Consider the following 17,685-nt stretch of genomic DNA (forward strand, 5'->3'; position numbering starts at 1 on the left):
TATTCCCTATATGGGCCCCGGTCAAAAGTAGTGCACTAAATAGGGAATAGGGTTCCATTTGGGACACAGTAGTGGACTGTGCCGTGGCATTGAGTTCAGAGCAACTCTTCTTCTTCATTATTATAAAGAAAGTCCCTTAGGGGATCTCACTTCACAAACCTGCTGTGGTAATTCCAACAAACTAAAGGTCAAGAGAGCAGGATAATACGGATTGAAATATATTATTTTATTTAAGAAATAAACACTATAGCAATTTCCAGAATTAAGTCAGAAGGAATTGCAAACAACCTACAAAAAATATCTTGCTATTGTCTTTACTACTGTAAGTGTGACTGAGATTGCATGTGGTATTGAAAGTAGTTGGTTTTCCTACATATAAATAAATATAGCTACCTATATGAATTGAGATTAGTGGTTGTTTAAACAAAGCTTGTACTGTGTGATTTCTGTGAATGATTTACCTGTCTTGGTTTCCTAATTTAACACTCATAAAGCTCCTAACAGGGTAAAAGTCGTAATATAGTCCCTTGATTTTCTGCTTGCAGGGGGAAAAAACCATAAGTTACCTTAGAATGATGAAAGTACATATCAGTCCATCAGATAGATTCTCTGTCAAAGCATCAGTGTGGGTGTTGATGAACTAGGCATCGTAAATAAAGGCCTACCTGGCTCCTCGATCGCTAAGACAAATGTTTTTTAATCATCTGATGTGTTCATTTATCCCAGGGCTCTAACTTTAGCCTTAAATTAAGCCTCTTGCTAAAGCATAACTTGATTTAAAAATGTTAATAAATCAAAATAGCCATCAATCATGGCTAGCCTTCGTGTGGCAGCAAGTCTTTGATAAAATGATTCGCTGCTTGCTGTGTTTTTCCTTACAAAGCACTGAATATATTGTAGTTTCTGTTATGCTTATAGCTGTAGTTTTAACCCAGACTTTATTCATAGACCCCACTTTTAGATATGAAACTAGAGTGTATTGATGAATTATGAGTGTTGTTCTTGCTTGTGTTATTTATCAAATGAACCCCCTTCAACAAGCCCATTGTCCCCGCTGTGCCTCGTCCACTTTTTATCCACACATTCTGTCACTTACAGTTGGCAGTGACTGTGCTCAGTTATACATATTTGTCGTTAATGCAGATCAATGTCAGACAAGGAAAGCGTTGGAACAGCGTTCATCTGAAAGCTGACATCTCAACCCTTCTGTAGTGCAATTATTCAGGTTGCAGGTGCAGCCAATTATGTTGTATTATCTAGAGTCCGTCTGTGTACAACGCACCCCTCTGACAGCCAGTCGACTGTACATGAAGACAATGGCTTCTGCTGTAACCCCTTAAAAAGCCCTTCCCACATTACTAAAAAGACTTATCAATGCTTTTGAAACGGCTGTGCGTTTCCATCATCACTCCTCATAGTACCCGGAGCTGCTCCCAGGCGCTATCAAACCGCTCGGGCTCGTTGCCTACATACGCAAAACAATCCCTAAAGAGGAACAAAGAAACTAATGACAGCTTAGCCGGCCTAAAAGATTGAAAATTCTGTCACGTTGAAAGTACAAGATCACTGGAGGAGAAAGGCATCAGAGCTTTGAAAGACAGAGGCAGGATCAAGCAGTCTCCAGACTATTAGAAGCCAGTTTTATTTAAGCTTATTTGGCTGATAAGGTTGTCAGAAAAGGCTTTTTTATCAGCCTAGTGTAGTAGGGAGGCATTACCACACTGCTCTGTTCCCATGCAGTGTAGAGAGAGTGCTGCAGTGCTTTGTGGGAAAGGCTTTTGATAAAGCTGCCACATGTTTTCACACAGGAGGAAAAGCCACTTTGGAGTTCAGCTCTCTGATGTTAAGCGGTGGAGAATAATAATACACTGTTGAGAATGGGGACCCTCTTGTTTATATATTGTGTTTTTTTTCTTCATATGTAGACAGAGCTTTATTGTGTAATCTGAACAGTCTGCATTGGTTAATGTATTGTCATTGAATCGCTCTGTATAAGAGAAATACGTGGTCAGAGAAGTAGTAATCTGGCAAGACAGAGGGTTTTTTAGACTTCCCATCCGGGAAGAGAAAGGGAATACAAAATAGTAGCCATTGCAGTCGCTCTGTTTAAATAAAAAAAAAGCAATTGAGTTCTTTTTGCAGTTTGTGGAAATGACGAACCATGTCCCTTTGAATATCGCAGAGGGTGGAATATCAAAGACCAAGCATGTTGACAGAAAACGCAAACAAATAACAGTCATATTGTCCGACTCCGCCAACGACTCCTCGCTCACAAATAACGGCCTTCTAGAATTGTACATTGGGAGTGTTAACTTATCAGACATGAAATATTGGGATGTCTGAATGACTCTGTCTAACTGGGTAGGAATGCATTGGTATTCTGTTAAGCTCTTATAGGCAAGATGGGTCACTGTGTTTCTCAGGCATTTATTCATAGAAAAGGAACTGCTGCTGCAATCTGACTTTCCTCCCTTTTAAATACATCTTTTAGATCATTCACAGGAGTAAATAATGGCCTTATTTGCAGCTTTGTGCGCTATTTAGACTGCCCTCTCTCAGAGCTGAATTGCTTTTTGTTGGGCCTAAATTTCATATATATATTTTTGTTTAACTAGGTGCTTATAAGAGCCGGTAGTAGATAACAACAAACAGCAAACGGGTCTACTCCCAATAAACTGGGAAATTATCGCTTCTGCTCTTCCTCGTGACACAATTTGTCAAACCTGCTGATAGGAAACAAATTCTATTCATAAGGTTCCCCTCCTCCCGTCAGCATCGGTGTGATTCGGTAGCAATTCAATTATAGTTTTGTGAGATAGTGAGCCCAGAGAGAGAATCCAGGCTGACAAGAAATATGACAGGACAGTTACAGAGTGTTTATGCAATTAAACTTTCACTGACAATACCTGGCGAATGATGAATGCCTGGGCTGAGGTGTGTGTGTGTGTGCACAAGCAATGTCCCACAAGGATTGCACATTTTTCATTATTTTACAGCTGCTCTGATCTTCCAGGGCTGGCCGGGAGCTGTTGCAGGGAGGGAGAAGAAGTGAGAGTTTGGAGGAGGGAGAAGGAGAGGGGGGTTAAAAGAGTGGGGGGGAGAGAGAGAAGGAGATAGGGGTTAAGAAAGAGAGTGGAGAGAGGGGGGAAGAGAGAGAAGGAGATAGGGGTTATAGAAAGAGTGGAGAGAGGGAGAGAGAGGGGGAAAGGGAGAGGGCCTAGTAGAGAGAGAGTGTGGAGGGGTGTATAAGGGGGATGGAGTGTGCGGAAGGGAAAAGCTTGTTCTATTGTTGAGAGGACAGAAGCAACGAGTGACCCTCTTAAAACAGAGATGGGGTTTTTAAACGTGTCAATGACGTTAAAAGAGGACTAGCTGTTTCTTCCATAAAAATGACTGTGTTGTGAGCACTGAAACTATAGCACTTTAGGTTAGAATGACTTTACATTTAGTTTATGTTTAGCAATTACGTTTAGTATGGGTATTTTGTATTTGATTTCTTCACACTCATACAGTGTATAAAAGCTGCACCTGAAGACTCAAACCCAGAGTAAAGTGTCAAAGGAGGCACCGCAGTTTGGTATAATCATAAGATTATCTTATGTGGTGCAAAAAATGTATTCCGTGTTAACATACAATCCAATTCTCAGGCAGTTTGCATTTCATTTGTTATCAGACAGTTGGCAAATTCAAATCCTATTTTAATAGGGTAGAAATGATTTCAAAGCTACTCTTTATCTAATGGAATCTGAATATTTTCCGTCAAATAGACTGACAGTATCTACATGGGATGTCAATATTCATAATTGCATGATGGTGTGTAGAGTCTGTTCCTATAGGACTCCTGTGATGATGTACTGTGTCTTAAATAAAATATAGGGCCAGGTTTGTGTGCCAGCTTGCTAGCGCTCAACACTCCTTACGTCTCAAACGGCACCCTATCGGCCCTGGTCAAAAGTAGTGTACTATATAGGGAATAGGTTGCCATTTGGGACGCAGCCCCTACTGGCTTCCCCTTCATCCTGTCTTTGTCTTCTACCTTAATCGTGGTAGTCTTCAAAAGCCCATTAAAAATAGGGAGCGAAGGCATGGAGGAGCAAAGAGTGTCGAACACAAACACACGTTGATAACACACATCTGTCTGTTCTGTGAGATGAAAAATCGCATTTCACGACAGAAAACGGACGACCTCGATAGCGTTACCTGCATAGTGAAGTACAAAAAAAGCAAGATCTACAATAATGTCATGGTAGAACGCGGACTAAAAGACAGTTGCGAAAATGTAACGAGACAAGGGATGTTAGAATGATGTTGTGTGATAGCTTCTCTGTTTTTATTCTAGTTAACAAGGTCGTTGTGACCTTGGAAGTACATGTCTTTGTCTACTTTGTCACTGGCTTCATTTGCTAGTTATCAGCCATACAGACATAGCCCGGTAAATGTTATTAGTGTGTTAGTCAATGGTTGGCATTCCACTGAGGGTTTCACCGACACCAGTTCGTTTGTCCACAGATCAGAATTTAGGAGAGGTGTTCATTTTAATTAATCATTTGTCCTTCAAACAGTCAAGTTTCTCTCCTTCGTTATACGTTGGTTCTCCACAGATAATTAGGTCCCATAGTTCAGCTAATTCCACTTGAGAACTGGCTGTAGCCACCTGCTTCTTTTGTATGGGTAATCTTTGTCTTGTAAGATTCTGTCCCCGTAGACTATTGCAGCTCATGAAGAATGAGAAAATGTCTCTTCCCCACAGTGTCCTCCGTGCACTTGCCTAAAATTTTAATTGTATGCGTACAACACATTCTCTCTCTCTCTCACGCACGCACGCACGCACGCATGCACGCACACACACACACAGACAACCACACACACACGCACACACACACACATACTCTCTCTCACACACACACAAATACACACACCTTGGTGTGATAGGGAGGTGTTGATTTTTAGGTGTATATGGATCTGAAAGGGAAACTAATCCTATTAATTCAAAGTGAATAACAAAGAGTAGCAGGCCTTTTCCCATGTTGTTCCATTTATTCAACCTGCTAGTGTTTTGTTCTTCCATCATAATTATTTCCCAGTCAGATCCGCACTGATTTCCTGGTGGACTTGTGTACCTCAGACTAACTTATAGAACAACGGAGCTGGGATAATTCACACTATTCCTCTGGGGTGGAGTTCTCCGTTTTTTCAAGGACATTTTTATTACAAAGCTGATGGAATTTGCATATTAATTCATTTCTTTCCATTTTTAAGATTAAATGTTGTCAACATGTATCAGTGCAAGGCTTTGACAGAGCTGATGAAATGGGTCAGTCAAGCTTGAACATTTTGGAGTATAGCAGCCATCTGCAACCTCCGAGCCCCCAGTGCCAAGCGCTCTCTGTCTCTCCTGCAACTTGATTAAAGAAAAGGACTTTGACTGGGGAGGGGCGGCGGGCGGATAGGAAGAGGGGGAGGCTAAAATGATATGCCAAATTCTATCAACTTGATTAGACTGTCATTAGAGGCCGTCGATTCATAAAGAACATTTTCATGTTTTTTTTCTTCTTTTTTTAGATAAAGACAAATACGATTTCCTTTCTAATACATCCCTTGTGCTTTTTTCTATCTATTATCACACCAATAGACCGACCATCTGCAGCTCGAGGCTTCACCTATTTATTCTCATTCTGAATGTTTATTCATTCACTCAAGAGTGAAGTCCAGTCCACTATCCCGCGTGATTATACGTTTCCTCGGCAGCACTACATTGATTAACTTAAACGACTGGCAATGAGCAAACCAGTTTTCAGAACTGTTTCATGTTCACAATCATAAATGAACACAAATCCCTGGCTATGTCTTTCATATGCTGGAGTCAGTGCTGTACTAGGCACTACACAGTAAGTAGCTCTGTCTCTGTTTATCTTCTCATCCCATGTTCATTAGTTGTGACTAGAGTCTCTGTCTTGACAAGTGTTATTGCTGTTCCGTCCTGTACCGTCCTGTACCGTCCTCTTCCGTCCTGTACCGTCCTGTACCGTCCTCTTCCGTCCTGTACCGTCCTCTTCCGTCCTGTTCCGTCCTGTACCGTCCTCTTCCGTCCTGTACCGTCCTGTACCGTCCTGTACCGTCCTCTTCCGTCCTGTACCGTCCTCTTCCGTCCTGTTCCGTCCTTTCCGTCCTCTTCCGTCCTGTACCGTCCTGTACCGTCCTCTTCCGTCCTCTTCCGTCCTGTACCGTCCTGTACCGTCCTGTACCGTCCTCTTCCGTCCTATACCGTCCTGTACCGTCCTCTTCCGTCCTGTACCGTCCTCTTCCGTCCTGTACCGTCCTCTTCCGTCCTGTTCCGTCCTGTACCGTCCTCTTCCGTCCTGTACCGTCCTGTACCGTCCTGTACCGTCCTCTTCCGTCCTGTACCGTCCTGTACCGTCCTCTTCCGTCCTGTTCCGTCCTTTCCGTCCTCTACCGTCCTGTACCGTCCTCTTCCGTCCTCTTCTGTCCTGTACCGTCCTCTTCCGTCCTGTAGCGTCCTCTTCCGTCCTGTTCCGTCCTCTTCCGTCCTCTTCCGTCCTCTTCCGTCCTGTACCGTCCTGTACCGTCCTCTTCCGTCCTGTACCGTCCTGTACCGTCCTCTTCCGTCCTGTACCGTCCTGTACCGTCCTCTTCCGTCCTCTTCCGTCCTGTACCGTCCTGTACCGTCCTGTTCCGTCCTGTACCGTCCTCTTCCGTCCTGTACCGTCCTGTACCGTCCTGTACCGTCCTCTTCCGTCCTGTACCGTCCTGTACCGTCCTCTTCCGTCCTGTTCCGTCCTTTCCGTCCTCTTCCGTCCTGTACCGTCCTCTTCCGTCCTCTTCCGTCCTGTACCGTCCTGTACCGTCCTGTACCGTCCTCTTCCGCCCTGTACCGTCCTGTACCGTCCTCTTCCGTCCTGTACCGTCCTCTTCCGTCCTGTACCGTCCTCTTCCGTCCTGTTCCGTCCTGTACCGTCCTCTTCCGTCCTGTACCGTCCTGTACCGTCCTGTACCGTCCTCTTCCGTCCTGTACCGTCCTGTACCGTCCTCTTCCGTCCTGTTCCGTCCTTTCCGTCCTCTTCCGTCCTGTACCGTCCTGTACCGTCCTCTTCCGTCCTCTTCCGTCCTGTACCGTCCTGTACCGTCCTCTTCCGTCCTGTACCGTCCTCTTCCGTCCTGTTCCGTCCTCTTCCGTCCTCTTCCGTCCTGTACCGTCCTGTACCGTCCTCTTCCGTCCTGTACCGTCCTGTACCGTCCTCTTCCGTCCTCTTCCGTCCTGTACCGTCCTGTACCGTCCTGTACCGTCCTCTTCCGTCCTGTACCGTCCTCTTCCGTCCTGTACCGTCCTCTTCCGTCCTGTACCGTCCTCTTCCGTTCTGTCCTGTTCTGTCCTGTTCCGTCCTGTTCCGTCCTGTTCCCGTCCTCTTCCCGTCCTGTTCCGTCTTGTTCCGTCCTGTTCTGTCCTGTTCCGTCCTGTTCCGTCCTGTTCCGTCCTGTTCTGTCCTGTTCCGTCCTGTTCCGTCCTGTTCTGTCCTGTTCCGTCCTGTTCCGTCCTGTTCTGTCCTGTTCCGTCCTGTTCCGTCCTGTTCCGTCCAGTTCCGGCCAGTTCCATCCAGTACATCTACACTGTCTGATCCATTCACCTCTTCCTCCAACCCCCTAGCGAACTCCCTGAGATCTAGCCTGGCATAACTAATTTCCCTATGTTTCACTGTTGAGCACAGCGTTCAGTCTGGTTAAACCAGGCTACCTGTGATTAGCAGCGGGCCAGCAACCTCCTAAATGTAGCCATGACAAGACACACTCAACCCTCCCCATCGCCACCACCTCCCCCTGCACTGTTATGTCACACTCAGGGTGGGCCGTTATGATAAGGGAAGAAGAAACACACACCTTCATCTACTCCATCTAGCATTTCAATCTGACACCCAACACCTCAACCTCACCTCAGCGTCTCGCTTTCATTTCAAATCACATAAGCAGCAAAGTCATGAGAAAAGAACAGAACAGGCCATTTATCTGGTGTTGACTGTCAAAAGTAGTGCACTATGTAGGGAATATTGTGCTATTTGGGACGCAGCGTGGACATGGGGCTACAGTGACCTGCAGCTGATAACAACTGGCCCGCAATATCACCGTGTCACCTCCATTACCATATTAATAATGGATGGGCCTGGGTCACATCGCCCCGTGCTCCCCTGTCCTGTGCTTCCCCACAGGGTGGCAGGCTGGAGATGCCTAGGAGAGCATGTTATCTGACCACTGGCTATGGCTGTATGTATATACAGTTACAGGACAGGGAGGAGCTCCCTTGGACAAATGTCCATTCAGGGACAATAAAATGTATATTATCTTAACTTGTCTAGATGGACATACAGTACCAGTCAAAAGTTGGGACACACCTACTCATTCAAGGGTTTTTCTTTATTATTTACTATTTTCTACATTGTAGAATAATAGTGAAGACATAAAAACTATGAAATAACATATATGGAATCATGTAGTAACCAAAAAAGTGTTATTATATAAAAATATATTTTAGAGTTTAGATTCTTAAAAGTAGCCACCCTTTGCCTTGATGACAGCTTTGCACACGCTTGGCATTCTCTCAACCAGCTTCACCTGGAATGCTTTTCCAACAGTCTTTGAAAAGCTGTGCAGTTGTTGGCTGCTTTTCCTTCACTCTGCTGTTCTTCACTCATCCCAAACCATCTCACTTGAGTTGAGGTCAGGTGATTGTGGTGGCCAGGTCATCAGATGCAGCACTCTATCACTGTCCTTCTTGGTCAAATAGCCCATACACAGTCTGATGGTGTGTTGGGTCATTGTCCTGCTGAAAAATAAATGATAGTCCCAATAAGCGCAAACCAGATGGGATGGTGTATCGCTGCAGAATGCTTTGGTAGCAATGCTGGTTAAGTGTGCCTTGAATTCTAAATAAATCACTGACAGTGTCACCAGCAAAGCACCCCCACACCATCACACCTCCTCCTCCATGCTTCACGGCAGGAACCACACATGTGGAGATCATCCATTCACCTACTCTGCGTCTCACAGACTTGCCCAAGCAAGTCTCTTCTTCTTATTGGAGTCCTTTAGTAGTGGTTTCTGTGTAGCAATTTGATCATGAAGGCCTGATTCAAATCAAATCAATCAAATCAAATTGTATTAGTCACATGCACCGAATACAACAGGTTTAGACCTTACAGTGAAATGCTTACTTACGAACCCCTAACTAACAAAGCAGTTTAAAAAAATACGGATAAGAATAAGAAATAAAAGTAACAAGTAATTAAAGAGCAGCAGTTAAATAACAATAGCAAGACTATATACAGGCGGGTACCGGTACAGAGTCAATGTGTGGGGGCACCGGTTAGTTGAGATAAAGTGACTATGCATAGATGATAATAACAGAGAGTAGCAGCGGTGTAAAAGAGGGGGGGGGGGCAATGCAACTAGTCTGGGTAGCCATTTGATTAGATGTTCAGCAGTCTTATGGCTTGTGGGTAGAAGCTATTTAGAACCCTCTTGGACCTAGACTTGGCGCTCGGGTACCGCTTGCCGTGCAGTTTTAGAGACAACAGTCTATGACTAGGGTGGCTGGAGTCTTTGACAATTTTTAGGGCCTTCCTCTGACACCGCCTGGTATAGAGGTCCTGGATGTCAGGAAGCTTAGCCCCAGTGATGTACTGGACCATTCGCACTACCCTCTGTAGTGTCTTGCGGTCGGAGGCTGAGCAGTTGCCATACCAGGCAGTGATGCAACCAGGCAGGATGCTCTCGATGGTGCAGCTGTAGAACCTTTTGAGGATCTGAGGAGCCATACCAAATCTTTTCAGTCTCCTGAGGTGGAATAGGTTTTGTCGTGCCCTCTTCATGACTGTCTTGGTGTGCTTGAACCATGTTAGTTTGTTGGTGATGTGGACACCAAGGAACTTGAAGCTCTCAACCTGCTCCACTGCAGCCCCGTCGATGAGAATGGGGGCATGCTCAGTCGTCTTTTTCCTTTAGTCCACAATCATCTCCTTTGTCTTGATCACGTTGAGGGAGAGGTTGTTGTCCTGGCACCACACGACCAGGTCTCTGACCTCCACCACCTGGCCAGACTCTGTCTCGTCGTTGTCGGTGATCAGGCCTACCACTGTTGTGTCATCGGCAAACTTAATGATGGTGTTGGAGTTGTGCCTGGCCGTGCAGTCATGAGTGAACAGGGAGTACAGGAGGGGACTGAGCACGCACCCCTGAGGGGCCCCTGTGTTGAGGATCAGCTTGGCGGATGTGTTGTTACCTACCCTTACCACCTGGGGGCGGCCCGTCAGGAAGTCCAGGATCCAGTTGCAGAGGGAGGTGTTTAGTCCCAGGGTCCTTAGTTTATTGATGAGCTTTGAGGGCACTATGGTGTTGAACGCCAAGCTGTAGTCAATGAATATCATTCTCACATAGGTGTTCCTTTTGTCCAGGTGGGAAAGGGCAGTGTGGAGTGCAATAGAGATTGCATCATCTGTGGATCTGTTGGGGCAGTATGCAAATTGGAGTGGATCTAGGGTTTCTGGGATAATGGTGTTGATGTGAGCCTTAGTGTTCTTGGGCACAGGCACTATGGTGGTCTGCTTAAAACATGTTGGTATTACAGACTCGGACAGGGAGAAGTTGAAAATGTCAGTGAAGACACTTGCCACTTGGTCAGCGCATGCCCGCAGTACACTCTCAGCTGTGCTTCCCTTTGTAGTCTGTAATAGTTTGCAAGCCCTGCCACATCTGACGAGCATCAGAGCCGGTGTAGTACGATTCGATCTTAGTCCTGTATTGACACTTTGCCTGTTTGATGGTTCGTCGGAGTGCATAGCGGGATTTCTTATAAGCTTCTGGGTTAGAGTCCCGCTCCTTGAAAGCGGCAGCTCTAGCCTTTAGCTCAGTGCGGATATTGCCTATAATCCATAGCTTCTGGTTGGGTTATGTACGTACGGTCACTATGGGGACGACGTCATCGATGCACTTATTGATGAGGCCAATGACTGATGTGGTGTACTCCTCAATGCCATCGGAGGAATCCCGGAACATATTCCAGTCTGTGCTAGCAAAACAGTCCTGTAGCTTAACATCTGCTTCATCTGACCCCTTTTTTTATTGATCTAGTGCTTCCTGCCTTAATTTTTGCTTGTTAGCAGGAATCAGGAGGATAGAATTATGGTCAGATTTGCCAAATGGAGGGCGAGGGAGTGCTTTGTATGCGTCTCTGCGTGTGGAGTAAAGGTGATCCAGAGTTTTTTTTCCTCTGGTTGCACATTTAACATGCTGATAGAAATGAGGTAAAACAAATTTAAGTTTCCCTGCATTAAAGTCCCCGGCTACTAGGAGTGTCGCCTCTGGGTGAGCGTTTTGTTGTTTGCGTATGGCGGAATACAGATCATTCAATGCTGTCTTAGTGCCAGCCTCTGACTGTGGTGGTATGTAAACAGCTACGAAGAAAACAGATGAAACTCTCTTAGCAGGTAGTGTGGTCTACAGCTTATCATGAGATACTCTACCTCAGGCGAGCAATAGCTTGAGACTTTCTTAGATATCGTGCACCAGCTGTTATTTACAAAAAGACATAGTCCGCCAGCCCTTGTCTTACCAGACGCCGCTGTTCTATCCTGCCGGTACAGCGTATAAACCAGCCAGCTGTATGTTGGTAGTGTTGTCGTTCAGCCACGACTCTGTGAAGCATAAGATATTACAGTTTTGAATGTCCCGTTGGTAGTATAATCTTCCGCGTAGGTCATCTATTTTATTCTCCAAAGATTGTACGTTTGCTTGCAGAATGGAGGGAAGTGGAGGTTTATTCGATCGCCTACGAATTCTCAGAAGGCAGCCCGCCCTCTGGCTCCTTTTTCTCCACCTCCTCTTCACGCAAATGACAGGGATCTGGGCCTGTTCCCGAGAAAGCAGTATATCATTCGCGTTGGACTCGTCAGACTTGTTAACCTCTATGGGCTAGGTGGGACGCTAGCGTCCCCCCCGTGGTGCACTCCATCAACAGCAGGTACATTTCAAGAGCGGCAAATTTGAAACCAAATAAATGTCAAAATTCAAATTTTTCAAACATACAACTATCTTACACCCTTTGAAAGATAAACATCTCCTTAATCTAACCACGTTGTCCGATTTCAAAAAGGTTTTACGGCGAAAGCATAAAGTTAGATTATGTTAGGAGAGTACATTGACAATAGCTGTGTGTAATGTTTTGTCAATTCAAAGACAGGGTCACCAAAACCATAAAACCAGCTAAAATTATGCACTAACCTTTTACAATCTCCATCAGATGACACTCCTAGGACATTATGTTAGACAATGCATGCATTTTTAGTTCTATCAAGTTCATATTTATATCCAAAAACAGCGTTTTACTATGGCATTGATGTTGAGGAAATCGTTTCCCTCCAATAACCGGCAGTCAAGTCAGCACCACAAATTAAATAATTAAAATTAGAAAACATTGGTAAAATATTATATTTTCATTTAAAGAATTATAGATTTACATCTCTTGAACGCAATCAACTTGCCAGATTTAAAAATAACCTTACTGGGAAATCACACTTTGCAATAATCTGAGCACTGCGCCCAGAAAAATACGCGTTGCGATACAGACTAGCCGCCATGTTGGGGAGATCTAAAATCGAAAATACTATGTAAATAATCCATTACCTTTGATTCTCTTCATCAGATGTCACTTCCAGGTATCACAGGTCCATAACGAATGTAGTTTTGTTCAAAAAAGCTCATCATTTATGTCCAAAAATCTCCGTCTTGTTAGCACATGATCTAAGCCCACCGGACTTCACTTCATGAACGAGGGGAAAAAATATATTTACGTTCGTTCAAACATGTCAAACGTTGTATAGCATAAATCATTAGGGCCTTTTTTAACCAGAACATGAATAATATTCAAGGTGGACGAATGCATTCTCTTTTATAACGTATTGGAACGAGGGTACCCAACATGAACTCGCGCGCCAGAGTCTAATCGGCCATCACCGTTCCATGGCTCTTGTTCGGTCAGATCTCACAGTAAAAGACTCAAAACACTTTGTAAAGGCTGGTGACATCTAGTGGAAGCAATAGGAAGTGCCAAAACATTAATCAACCCCTGTGTGTTTCAATGGCATAGGCTTAAAGGTAATTCAACACATCAGGTATCCACTTCCTGTCAGAAAATGTCTCAGGGTTTTGCCTGCCAAATGAGTTCTGTTATACTCACAGACACCATTCAAACAGTTTTAGAAACTTTAGGGTGTTTTCTATCCATATATAATAAGTATATGCATATTCTAGTTACTGGGTAGGATTAGTAACCAGATTAAATCGGGTACGTTTTTTTATCCAGCCGTGAAAATACTGCCCCCTAGCCCCAACAGGTTAAAGGAAAAAAAGGATTCTCCCAGTCCGTGGTGAGTAATCGCAGTCCTGATGTCCAGAACTTATTTTCGGTCATAAGAGACAAAATAAGAAAAAAAGAAGTTACAAACAACGCAAATAAACAAACAAAAAACACAATCAGTCGGGGACACGTAAAACATCAGCCTTCTTCTCCAGCGCCATTGCTCTACCACTGCTTCACACTGTCTCCTCTGAACAGTTCATGTTGAGATGTGTCTGTTACTTAAACTCTGTGAAGCATTTATTTGGGCTGCAATTTCTGAGGCTCTAATGAACTTATCCTCTGCAGCAGAGGTAACTCTGCGTCTTCATTTCCTGTGGCGGTCCTCATGAGAGCGAGTTTCTTTAAAGCACTTAATGTTTTTTTTCGACTGCACTTGAAACTTTTAAAGTTCTTGAAATGTTCCATATTGACTGACCTTCATGTCTTAAAGTAATGATGGGCTGTTGTTTCTCTTTGCTTTTTTGAGCTGTTCTTGCCATAATATGGACTTGGTCTTTTACCAAATAGGGCTATCTTTTGTATACCACCCCTACCTTGTCACAACACAACTGATTGGCTCAAATGCATTAAGAAGGAAAAAAATCCCACAAATGAATTATTAACAAGGCACACCTGTTCATTGAAATGCATTCCAGGTGACTACCTCATGAAACTGGTTGAGAGAATGCCAAGAATGTGCAAAGCTGTCATCAAGGCAAAGGGTGGCTACTTTGAAGAATCTCAAATATAAAATATATTTTGATTTGTTTAACACTTTTTTGGCAACTACATGATTCCATATGTGTTGTTTCATAGTTTTGATGTCTTCACTATTATTCTACAATGTAGAAAATAGTAAAAAAATAAAGAAAAACCCTTGAATGAGTAGGTGTGTCCAAACTTTTGACTGGTTCTGTAATTGTGGTTGGGATAACCATAATCAGTGTATGGAAGGTCTCTATGAAGTCTGGTCTGATACATTAAACAGCATGTAGATGCGGGCTGGGTATCTGAAAACTTGATGTGGAAAAGATCAACATTCATCTTTAGTTCTTTTAATGACAAACTCTTTTGGCAAGCTTCTGATTTAGCCTTTTACATTTTAATAGACACAATAGAAATGATCGTTAGTTAGTCAACAAGACCGCTGTTGTTTTTTTATTCACGTTGATGGACTATATGGCTGTAGCTCCCTGATTGGAATAATAAATGAATTTGAAGGGATTTATGTCAATTTGAGAGAAAACCTTTTAAAGAGCATTTACAACTCGGGATTTAATTATCACTTCACTCTTCGGGGCCTTTCAGCTTTATTTGCACCTCCTAATTGATCTGCTGTGTTGATCGTTGTTGCGTTCGCGTTTAATCCTTCCATTTGGCTGTAAACGTACACCTGTAAGCACGTTGCCTTCGTCTAGAGCTTGACATGGTGACTCAGGTGGGGTTCCAGCTTAGATAGATACAACGGCTCTCAAATAGAGAGGAGATTTAGAGAGTATTTTAGGGGAAATCGTTGGAAGTTTAGTTTTCCAAGCAAATGCGAACAGGCCAGTTTATAAAGGATATATTAATGAGTAGACCCTTATATGAGTGTATTTATACTCATGGTTTGTGATGTTGTAGTTATCATATTGGCACTACGTACATATAGAGAATATTTCAGGGAAAACCTTTGGAAGTTTAGTTTTCAAACAAAGTATTTTTCTTTGTTGCTGGATTAGTCACGTTGGTACTTCAGTGTTTATTATTCAGTGTGTATCATATAGAAATTACTCCTCTGGTACTAAAAGTATTATTTTAGAAACACCTTTTGTATCCTCTGCTATTTCCACATAACAATACTTTCTGTATTGTCAACAAAGGCATATCACCACTTAATTAAACTATATTAGAGGTGCTCCATGTTTGGTTGGAAAAATGTGTTTTCGTCAATTAACGTAGTCACTCGGTCTAGGAGAAACATATTGGAACATATTTGCATCTATTTATCTTAATTTATCTTTAGAGATGTATTGTGAAATCAGCGAAGTGGCTGGGCACACTTAGTGATGGAGAGCGAAATTGGCTTTCAAGGAAATGCAGCTATTATATTGTATTACAATATAAGAGGTGCCTCTTGAAAGGTCTCAGCGGGTCCTGTAAGGAGAGCACAGCTCTGTATGATACGTACAGATTCCCACCACTAGCCGTCTCAGTGGCATTGCATGACGTTGAAATGGCATCTATTGGCAACCATTTAAGAATGATATACCTTGATTAAAAAAAAGAAACATGAATCCAGTTCTCCACTCTTGAGAGAAATACAGCACGTATTCACCCTTTCCACCCCCACTGTAAAACTGGACACCTGTCATGGTACCTCAATTATTAGTTGATATCTTGAATTCACCATACAGGAAAATGTGAAAATTATTGAATTTTTACTTTCTTCTGAATGTCACTCTGCCTGAAATGATGCATGGTATACCTGTATGTTTTTAATTCATCTCCCTCCCTGGGAGTGTTGGCTAGAGGGATACTGGGTGTAGAGGATAGGAGGCACAAGTGACAGTGGAGGACAAGGTGCCTAACGGCATTTTTCCTGTCAACCTCTAATTATTAAAGCTGCCATTGCAATACAAGTCTCTCTCTGTATGTTTCACATCCCGCTCACACGTACACACACATAGACACACACACACACACACCCACACACACACACACACACACACACACACACACACACACACACACACACACACACACACACTCTCTCTCTCTCTCTCTCACACACACACACACAGACACACTTTCTCTCCCAAACACAAAGGCGAGCTGTATTGAAAAATCACCCTCTACCTCTCAATATGGAGCCAGCCAGCAGAGCCTTCCAATTAGTACAGGGCCTGGTGCATTATATATCATTACTAATGTACAGAGAGAGGCCCTCATTCATCAGAGCGGGGCGAGACAAGGACCTCCCCGCGTCTAGATATGGAGGACAGACACACTGAGCCTGAGCCATGGGCTATACACTTTATCTTGATTTATCTGTGCGTTAAATGCTTGACGCTTTGAATTGGTACTAATATTTATATAAATGTAAATTGAGGAATATTAGCAGCCGGAGTAGGGGAGCCTCGCTAAGGCATATAAGTCATTTAAGACAGGGAGCTTGTAGCTTGTAGAAGTGTCTTGGCTTTGTAGCAGCTTCCTCCTCTGAGTCGTCCCAGGTGTGTAGAAATGGTATGGCGAGGGGGGTTGTCAGGGAGAGGAGAGGAGCAACAGGGGGCTAAAGAACTACCAGTGGGTTATTGATGATGGTCAACAGTCAACACCACAGCACAGAAAGTAATACTTTTAAAGTCTCATCACTTACACACAGAGATGGTTCATTCTGAGGGCTTTCATCAGGAAAATTAATCCAGACCAGCAGACCCTGCCAAACCGTAAATTATGCACACAAATAATTTTTTCTTTTTAAGAAGTAATCTTTAATGGTGTCATTTTTTATATTACGTCCAGGCTTGTAAAGCTTATTGTCTTGTATAGTTTCACATTTCACTGCAAGTGCTCTGGCACTTGATGTTTGACGGCTGCTTACTCTACATGTAAAAAATGTAGTAGGCTACATTAACTTTTCAAGGTTTGGGCACTGCTCTTTTTTTACTATCAACATAAACATGCATGGATCTCAATATGGTCACTTGACCACACGATTAGGTGGTAATCACTCTATGGTTTACGTGTTAGCACGGTACTTCATGTATTACAACCCTATAACACATACCTACAGTACAGTATATCATTATTCTCCAATGCAGTATCAAAACCATTCATTGGGCTGGGGCTGCCCTCGCAATAGAACCATGAGTGCGTCCCAAATGCCACCCTTTCCCCTATACAGTGCACTCATTTTGACCAAAGTCTCAAAAGTGGCACGCTATAAAGGGAATAGGGTGCCATTTGGGACGAATACACTATCATGTGAAATCAGCCTCTCTATCTAGGAACACAAATTATCCCCTGTGCCACTCCACACTATAATAATCAGAGTAATGCTCCAACAGACCAGATATTACCATTAGTTTGATGAAGAAAGTATTGCATTGGCGTTCGACGTGTCTGACTCATAAATTGCCCAGTCTATAATTCACATTCACATCATAACCGCCAACTAACAGAAGCCCACTGGTGGTGGAACACAGCACCACCCCCCAACCCCTCACAAATGACTCTGATGTTGCTTTAGTTAGACGTCCGTAGGGTGAGAAAAGAGCCCTGTGTCTTTAAGGCCAGTCAGT

At 43.6% G+C, this 17,685-nt stretch overlaps 1 protein-coding gene across 5 annotated transcripts in view; it reads left to right on the top strand.

Moving 5' to 3' along the window:
- Nucleotides 1-17,685, top strand: part of npas3 (neuronal PAS domain protein 3) — a 335,830-nt gene that overhangs the window by 290,325 nt on the left and 27,820 nt on the right. The window lies entirely within an intron of this gene.

The sequence above is a fragment of the Salmo salar genome, chromosome 01, assembly GCF_965601325.2.
Source record: "Salmo salar chromosome 01, fSalSal1, whole genome shotgun sequence".
NCBI lineage: Eukaryota > Metazoa > Chordata > Actinopteri > Salmoniformes > Salmonidae > Salmo > Salmo salar.